This window comes from Chrysochloris asiatica, unplaced genomic scaffold (genome assembly GCF_000296735.1).
Source record: "Chrysochloris asiatica unplaced genomic scaffold, ChrAsi1.0 scaffold00289, whole genome shotgun sequence".
Classification (NCBI taxonomy): domain Eukaryota; kingdom Metazoa; phylum Chordata; class Mammalia; order Afrosoricida; family Chrysochloridae; genus Chrysochloris; species Chrysochloris asiatica.
This window is the reverse complement of record NW_006408807.1, coordinates 3,244,864-3,253,452: the sequence shown is the minus strand read 5'-3', so window position 1 is coordinate 3,253,452 and position 8,589 is coordinate 3,244,864. Positions and strand designations below refer to the sequence as shown.

At 38.2% G+C, this 8,589-nt stretch overlaps 1 pseudogene; it reads left to right on the top strand.

The window, feature by feature from the left end:
* Positions 1 to 688: 688 nt before the first annotated feature.
* LOC102813637 lies at positions 689 to 1,826 on the top strand (annotated as a pseudogene).
* The last annotated feature ends 6,763 nt before the right edge of the window (positions 1,827 to 8,589 follow it).

Here is an 8,589-nt window from a genome sequence, read left to right as displayed (position 1 = left end):
TGCATGCTTGATCGATTTCAGATTGAAGAAGTTGGTAAAATTCTTCTATTTCATCCTCATTGGCTTTAGTGGTTGGTACATAAATTTGAATAATAGTGGTATTAACTGGGCTTCCCTGTAAGCGCATGGATATTATCCTATCACTTACAGCATTTTACCTGGATCGTATGGTATTTGATGAATAATAAGGTATTTATATTTCCTACCTTCTGAGGAAGTGCCATATTTCTTTCCAGAGTGGTTGGACCATTTTACAATGCCACCAACAACGTAAGAGGGTCCCAGTCTCTCCGCATCCTCGCCAGCATTTATTGTCCTGTACTTTTAAAAATCTTTGCTGGTGTGTGATGATATCTCATTGTTGTTTTGAAGATATTCTTATTTTTTGACTGCCACTTCCTTGAGCATTTATTGTGGATGCAAGGAAATTGAAGTCTTTGACACTGCAGTTTTTTCTCTAGTTATCATATTGTTAGTCCAGTTGTGAGGGTTTTTGTTTTCTTTACATTTTGATAAAAAGTATACTGAGATCAGAGTGTGTGGAGCTTGGTTTCGCCCCTTTGGAGTTGTGGTGCCTGTTCTATCCTTCCTCACGAAAATGCACAATTTTGAGGATGAGTTAACATGTTCAATTTGTTACAGTATTTTTTTTTTCTTTATTTTTGTTTTTTATTTCTTTGTTTGTTACAGTATTTTTGAAGATCCTCGTGTACTACCATGGTCTCATACATTTTGTAGAAGTTGTTTGGAAAATGTTCTTCAGGCATCTGGAAACTTTTGTTTATGGAGACCTTTACGAATTCCATTCAAGTGCCCTAATTTCAGAAGTGTTATTGAAATTGCTCCAACTGGTATTGAGTCTTTGTCTGTTAATTTTGCATTAAGGGCTATTATTGAAAAGTACCAGCAAGAAGACCATCCAGATATTGTCACCTGCCCTGAACATTGCAGACAGCCATTAAATGTTTACTGTCTACTGGATAAAAAATTAGTGTGTGGCCATTGTCTCACCATAGGTCAACATCATGGGCATCCTATAAATGATCGTCAAAGTGCCTATCTAAAAGAAAAGGACATGCCTCAAAAACTGCTTGAACAGTTAACAGATATATACTGGAAAAATCTCATTCTGAGAAAATGGTCCAAGGTTATAAAGAAGTTGTTCTCTAGTATTTTAAGGAACTCAGTGATACAGTAGAACAGAAGAAAAAAAAAATTCTTAGCTGCTCTCTATGATGTTGGAAATCTGATTAGTCAAGAATATACCCCACAAATTGAAAGAATGGAAGAAATAAGAGAGCAGCAGCTTGAATTGATGACACTGATAGCATCTTTGCAAGAACAATCTCCACTTAAATTTCTTGAAAAAGTTGATGATATCTGTCAGCGTGTGCAGGTCTTGAAACAAAAACCACTTCCTGAGGTCCAACCTGTTGAAATTTATCTTCAAGTAAGCCAAGTATTGAAAGAAGAAAGGTGTGGTGTAGAACAGAAATTGGTCAAATCAAGAAAGTCCTCATTCCTGAAATGAAAATTTCTTCAAAAAGGATACCATCTTTCTTGCCTAATAAGGATGAAAAAGAAGTTGAACTTTAAAACATTTTAAATATTGTTATAGTTGCATTAATATCAGTGATATTAATGTTGATACTTTTTTTTGTCCAACATATATAATCACCTTTTTAAATGAAATCACTTCAGTATGTTTTTCTGAAGCTTCTCTATCTGTATATCAAAAATTTTCTTATTTGTATGGTTTAAAGGATAGACTGTGTCAAACTTCATATTTGCTGTAGGAATTCATGTGGAAAATAGTTTCTCTTTGAAAATCCAAATCGAAATTGCTTTACTTGGCTTAGTCTATGAAGACTATAAAGGAGAAGTAGGGAGAATGTGGTTAGTAAGCTAAAATTGAAAGCTATCACAAATATATAGAAATATTATACTTTTCATACTTGTGTTAGAAATTATGTGTGAAAATTAGAATTACAAAATGTCTGAAACATGATTCAGTTAGAAAATAAAATTATTCATTTGAATATTAAAAGTAAAAAAAAAGTATACTGAAAGCTGGGATCTTTGATCTTTCTTCATCAGTATTTTAAGTCATCTTTTATTAAAGCAGACAAGATTGTATGATCTGCATATCACAGATTGTTAATGAGTCTTTGCGCAATACTGATGCCACATTCTTATTCATATAATCCAGCTGCTTGGACTATTTGTTCAGCATAGTGATTGAATAAGTATGGTGAAAGGCTACAACTCTGATGTCCACATTTCTTGATTTTAAACCATTCAGAATCCCCTTGTTCTGTTTGTGTGATTGTCTAGATCTATGTACAGACTCCTCATGAGTGCAATGAGGTCATCTCAGTAATAGATTTTATGCATTAGACACTAATGACTGGAGACCAAAAGAGTTGTGAGATGACATCAAGAAAGAACGTTGTAGAGGATGAAAGCAAAAGGTCTTTAAAAAGACAGTAGAGAAATGAAAAGACCAAAATGGATGTCAGAAGAGATGTTGAAACTTGCTCTTAAGCATAGTAAAGCATATAGAAAAAATAAAACAAAAGAGCTGAACAGAAAAATCCAAAGGGCAGCTTTAGAAGACAAAGTAAAGTATAATTATTAAATGTGCAGAGACCCATAGCTAGGAAACCAAAACAGAAGAAAATAGCATTTTTCACACTAAAAGAATTGAAGAAAAAATTCAAGCCTTGACTTACAATATTGCAGGACTTCATGAACAAAATATGTAATGATGCAGAAAGTATCAAAATAAGATGGAAGGAATATACAGAGTCACTGTGTCAAAAATAGTTGGTCTGTCTTCAACCATTTTGATAGGTATGGTAACGAGTGGATGGTATAGAAGGAAGAAGTCCAAGATGCACTGAAATAGTGGCAAAAAATAATGCTATGGGAATTGATGCAATACAAATTGAAGTGGTTCAATTCAAATTTACACACCACAGGAGGTGCTCATTCATCTATGCCAAGAAATTTGGGAGACAGCAACCTCACCAATGGATTAGAAGTGCTCCATATTTGTGCCCATTATAAACAGACGTGATCCAATGGAATGAGGAAATCATTAGGCCATATCATTGATATCACATGCATGTAAAAGTTTGCTGAAGATAATTAAAACATAATTGCTACAGTATATCTAGAAGGAATTGCTAATCATTCATGCTGGATTCAGAAGAGAACATGGGACGAAGGATATCATTGCTGACATCAGACAGATCTTAGCTGAAAATGGTGGATACAAGAAAGATATTTACTTGTGCTTTATTGCCTATACAAAGGTTTTCTACTGTGTGAATCATGACAGACTATGGATAACATTACGAAGGATGGTTATTCCTTAACACTTAGTTGTGTTCATGAGGAACCTGTACATAGACCAAGAGTCAGTTGTTAGAATAGAACAAGGGGATACCAGATGGTTTAAAATCAGAACCGTTTACCATGCTTATTCAGTCTGTATGCTGAACAAATAATCTGAGAAGTTGGATTATATGAAGAAAAACATGTCATCAGGATTGATGGAAGACTCATTAATAATCTGCAATATATGTAAAATACTTGTGAAAATCAAGGACTACAGCCTTCACTATGGATTGCACTTTAATGTAAAGAATACATAAAAAATCCTCACAACTGGACCAATAAATGACATCATGCTACAAAGGAGAAAAGATTGACATTGTCAAAGACTTCATTTTGCTCATGGAAGCAGCAGTCAAATCACATGACATATTGCATTAGACAAATCTGCTGCAAAATACCTCTTCAGATTGTTAGAGAACAAAGATTATCAGTTTGAGGACTAAGGTACATCTGACCCAAGTCATGGTATTTTCAGTTGCCTCATTTTCCTGTAAAAGTTGGAAATGAATAAGAAAAACCATAGAAGAATCCATGTATTTGAATTATGGTGTTAGAGAAGAATATTGAAAAGTACCATGGACTACTAGAAGAACAAATCTGTCTTGGAGGTAGAACAGCCAGAATGCTCCTTAGAATCCTGGATGGCATAACTGCATCTCTCATATTATGGACATGTCATTAAGAGGAACCATTCTGTTAGTCAGATGGAGGGTCAGCGAAAAAAGAGGATGCCCTACAATGAGATAGATTGACACAGTGGCCACATAATAGGCTCAAAGGTAACAATTGTGAAGATGTTGCAGGACCTGGTAGTGTTTTGTGCTATGAGTCAGAACTGACTCGACACCACCTAACAAGAACAACATCATCGAAAAATTTTAAAACAAACAATTCCAGAAAGTATTAAACCAAATAAAAAATGGAAACTTGTTGGCAAAGATAGAACCTCAGCAAATAGGCGTTATAAAGAAGAATCAAATGAAAATTTTAGAGTTGAAATGTGGTCAAAATAATGACGAAACTTAAAAATAATCAGTTGGCCAAAATGTAACAAAACTGATGGAAAAAAAATTGGAAGTTGTTGGGGGTAAGACATAAATCAAGTATTGTTAAGAGCCGTTGAGTTGGTTTCCTGTATGGGGCTTCCAATGAGTGGCTGGGTGGTTTGAACCACAAACGTTATGGTTAGCAGTCCAATGCTTATCCTATAGTGCCACATCAGGACTCCAAATTACCCATGGTGGTGGTGGTTATATGCCGTGGAGTTAGTTCTGACTCATAGCAACCCTGTACAGTGTTTCTGAGGCTGTAAATCTTTACGGGAGCAGAAAATCTCATCTTTGTCTCCCGCGGAACAGCTGGTAGTTTTGCCCTGCTTACCTTGTCATCCTGATTTGTAACCACTGTGCTACCAGAGCTCCACATTACCCATATCAGAAGGGAAACAAGGGGATACACAGTCCTAGGCATCAAAAAGGAGCTCTAGTAGTACAGTGGTTTCAAGTTGGGCAGCTAACCTTAGTAGAGTAGTTCAAAACTATCAGCCATTCTGTAGGAGAAAGATGAAGCTTTCTGCTCCCATAAAGATTTATAGCCTCGACCCTATGCAGGGTCTCTGTGACTCCACAGCACACCACCACCACAACTTGGCAATCAGCTTAACATTTTCAGTGAAATTGGATCAATTCCTGAAAAAGTACCTGGTGGTTATGGTGGCTTGTGTTCCATGGAGTCAGTTCTGACTCATAGCAATCCTGTATAGAGTTCCTGAGGCTGTAAATCTTTACAGGAGCAGAAAGCCTCATCTCTCTCCTGCAAAGTGGCTGGTAGATTCGAATTTCTAACCTTGTGTTTAGCAGCACAGCTCGTAATACACTATACTACCAGGGCTCCTTCAACATTTATTGTTACGTGCCAAATTGTTACTGACTCATAGGAGCTCTGGTAGCGTAGTGGTTACAAATCGGCATGCGAACCACAAGGTCAGCAGTTCGAAACTACCAGCTGCTCCATGGGAGAAAGATGAGGCTCTCTGCTCCTGTAAAGATTTACAGCCTCAGAAACCCTGTTCAGGGTCGCTATGGGTCGGAACTGACTCGATGGCACATAACAGCAACAACATAGACTATGTATAGGGTTTCTGATAAGCAGTTGGTGGCTTTAAACCGCCGATCTTGTGGGTAGCAGTCTAGTGCTTATCTATAGCACCACACCAGGACTCCTGCTTAAACAAAGCTCATCCAATCTGTACAAGCATGTGTTGCTTGATGTCCACAATACATCCTATGGAATTGGACATTATGTGATTTAGACATAGTGCAAACACCATTGCATTAGGTGAGCCATCCTCCCAATCTTCTACCAATTTTCCTGCTGCTGTTACTGAAACTGCTTGCAGAGATGGAGAACTGAGTTCCAACCGCAGCAACAGTGGCTGAAAGAACAAGGGGTGGAGCAGAACAAGAGGAAGCTAGCATCCTGTGCCATCCTCACAGCCCCACTCACTGTTCCATCTGCCAGTGTGCCACAGCAACCACTGCCACTGCTGCTGCCTGCCCTCCAGTCAAAGCCTGAGCTCTTGTGTCCAGAGTCATTGTCGTCTGCCTCACCTACCTGTATCCACCTGCGTTTGGAGTGTGAGTTTGGAGTTTTAAAACCATTGTTGTTAGTTGCCATCTAGTCAGATCCGACACATAGTGACTTTAGGTACAACAGAATGAAATATTGCCTTGTCCTGTGCTATCCTCACAATTATTGCAGTATACAGTTCAGCCCATTGAGCTGACCTATTCTGACCTTTTTCAGTCAGAATCTTTATGTCTGTTGATCTTAATGGAACAGTTTTCCACATCAGATGTTGTCAGTGTATCCTGGAATTGCCATTCTTGAACCAAACAGCCTGTTGCTGGTTAGCATAAAGTTGTTCATAGGGCCTTGTCCGTGTGGTAGAGGAATTCAGCAATTTTTCATGGTAGGACCTGTGGGAAAAGAGGCTATCTGCTTGTGGATTAGTGGGTGCCTCCCTACATTCTCCCTGTAGCTTGTTCTTGTATGAACCATTTATTTTATTATGGAACTATTTGTGGCACTACCTCCCTTACTTGAACATTTCTCTGAGACATAACCCAAGAAATTATGGATATCTCAGTTCTCATGACCACAGGTTATCTGTCAGTTTATCATATTGTGGTGGGCTTGTGTGTTGCTGTGATGCTGTGAGGCAGACTACTTCTGAATGTTTACCACTGAAAACATTTTGAAGAGCATTGGAACATTGTCCGATATAGTGCCAGAAGATGAAAACATTTTGAATGTTATTGCTGTCAAGTGCTGTTGAGTTAGTTTCAACTCATAGCTACCTTGTACAGAGTTTCTGAGGATTGGCTAGTGAGTCTGAACCACCAACCTTGTGGTTCAAACCTACCTTGCTGTCTAGTGCTTATCCTACAGCACTACACCAGTACTCCAACATTATAAATAGTACCAGAATATTGTTAGATACATAGGAAGATGAATTCATCAAGTTGGAAGAAATTTAAAATTCAACTGGGAAAGAGCTACCTCCTCAAAGTTGAGTTGTTGTGATGATGCAAATGGAGTAAAACTTCTGGGACCTTCATTTGCTGATGGGGCAAACTCAAAAAGAGGCGAAACAGTTGCAAACATTCATTAATTATCGGAACATGGAATATCTTGGTAAAGTGGAAGGTGATGCTGTGGGCTAAAGCACTGGACCACAAGGTTTGTTTGAACCACAAGGTCTGTGGTTCAAACTCAGTAGCTGCTCATTGGAAACCCTGTAAAGGGTCACTATGAGTCAGAACCGATTTGATGGCACTTAACAAACAACAACAGGATGAGTAAAGGAGTCCTGGTGTGGTGCTGTAAGGTAAGCACTTGACCAAGAGGTCAGTTCAAATGACAAGGTCGGTAGTCCAGAATTAACAGCTGCTCCTCGGAAACCCTATAATGGGTTGCTATGACTCTGACCCTCCACTTTACCAAACATGGTATCTTTCTCTAGGGACTGGTACCTCCTGATATATCCAAATTTTGAGAAAGTCTGACCATCCTTGCTTTCAAGGAGCATTCTGGCTGTACTTCTTCCAACACAGATTGGATTATTCTTTTGGCAGTCCATGGTACTTTTAATACTCACCTTCAACAGCATAACTCAAAAGCATCAATTCATTTACAGTCTGTCTTCCTTAATCACTGTCCAACTTTCACATGCATAAAAGTTTATTGAAAAATAACATGGCTTAGCTTAGATCAGGTGCACCTTAGTCCTCAAACTGACATCTTTGCTTTTGAACACTTTAAAGAGGTCTTGTGCAGCAGATTTGCCTAATGCAATATGTCGTTTGATTTTTTTTGACTGCTGTTTCTGTGAATGTTGATGTTGGTTGATTCGAGCAAAATGAAGTCTTGGACAGATTCAATCTTTTCTCCATTTATATGATGTTGCTTATTGGTCCAGTGGTGAGGAGTTGTGTTACCTTTGTATTGAGGTACAACCTATGTAGAACGCTGTGGTCTTTGATCTTTATCAGTAAGTATTTTAGGTCATCGTTGCTTTTAACAAGCAAGCTTGTATCATCTGCATATTGCAGGTTGCTAATGAGTCTTCCTCCAGTCTTGATGCCACGTTTTTCTTCATATATTTTGATGATTTCCACATTCCATTGGGTCACTTCTCGTTGGAATTGACACAAATATTGTTCATATACAAGTTCAGCCTGAGGCTGAAGAAAAGTAAAACAAGTCCACAAGAGCCAAAATATGAGTCAGTCATTTGACCCCAGGTGGCTGTTTTACACAGTTTTTGGCAGAGATGAGTGAGTGCACCCAGTGCTGCATCAGTTTGCTGAAACATTTCCATTTGCATTCAGTCAAGGTTTGGAGCCTTGTTCTTTGCCAAGGCCTTCTTTGCAGGTTGGACTTCTTCCTTCAGTACCACTGGTTTTTGATCACATGCTACCTCTTGAAATAGTTGACTATCGACCATTTCTTTTAGGTACGGTGACTGTATCCTGTTATTCTCATCCTTTTTTTTTAAAAAAAGTTTTTATTGTGAATTGAGTGATAGTTTACATGGGAGAACATCAGTTTTACACTGCTCATTTCATTGCAATGATTATAGTCTCCTCCATGCCTCATCAATCAACAGTATTTACTTCTATTGTC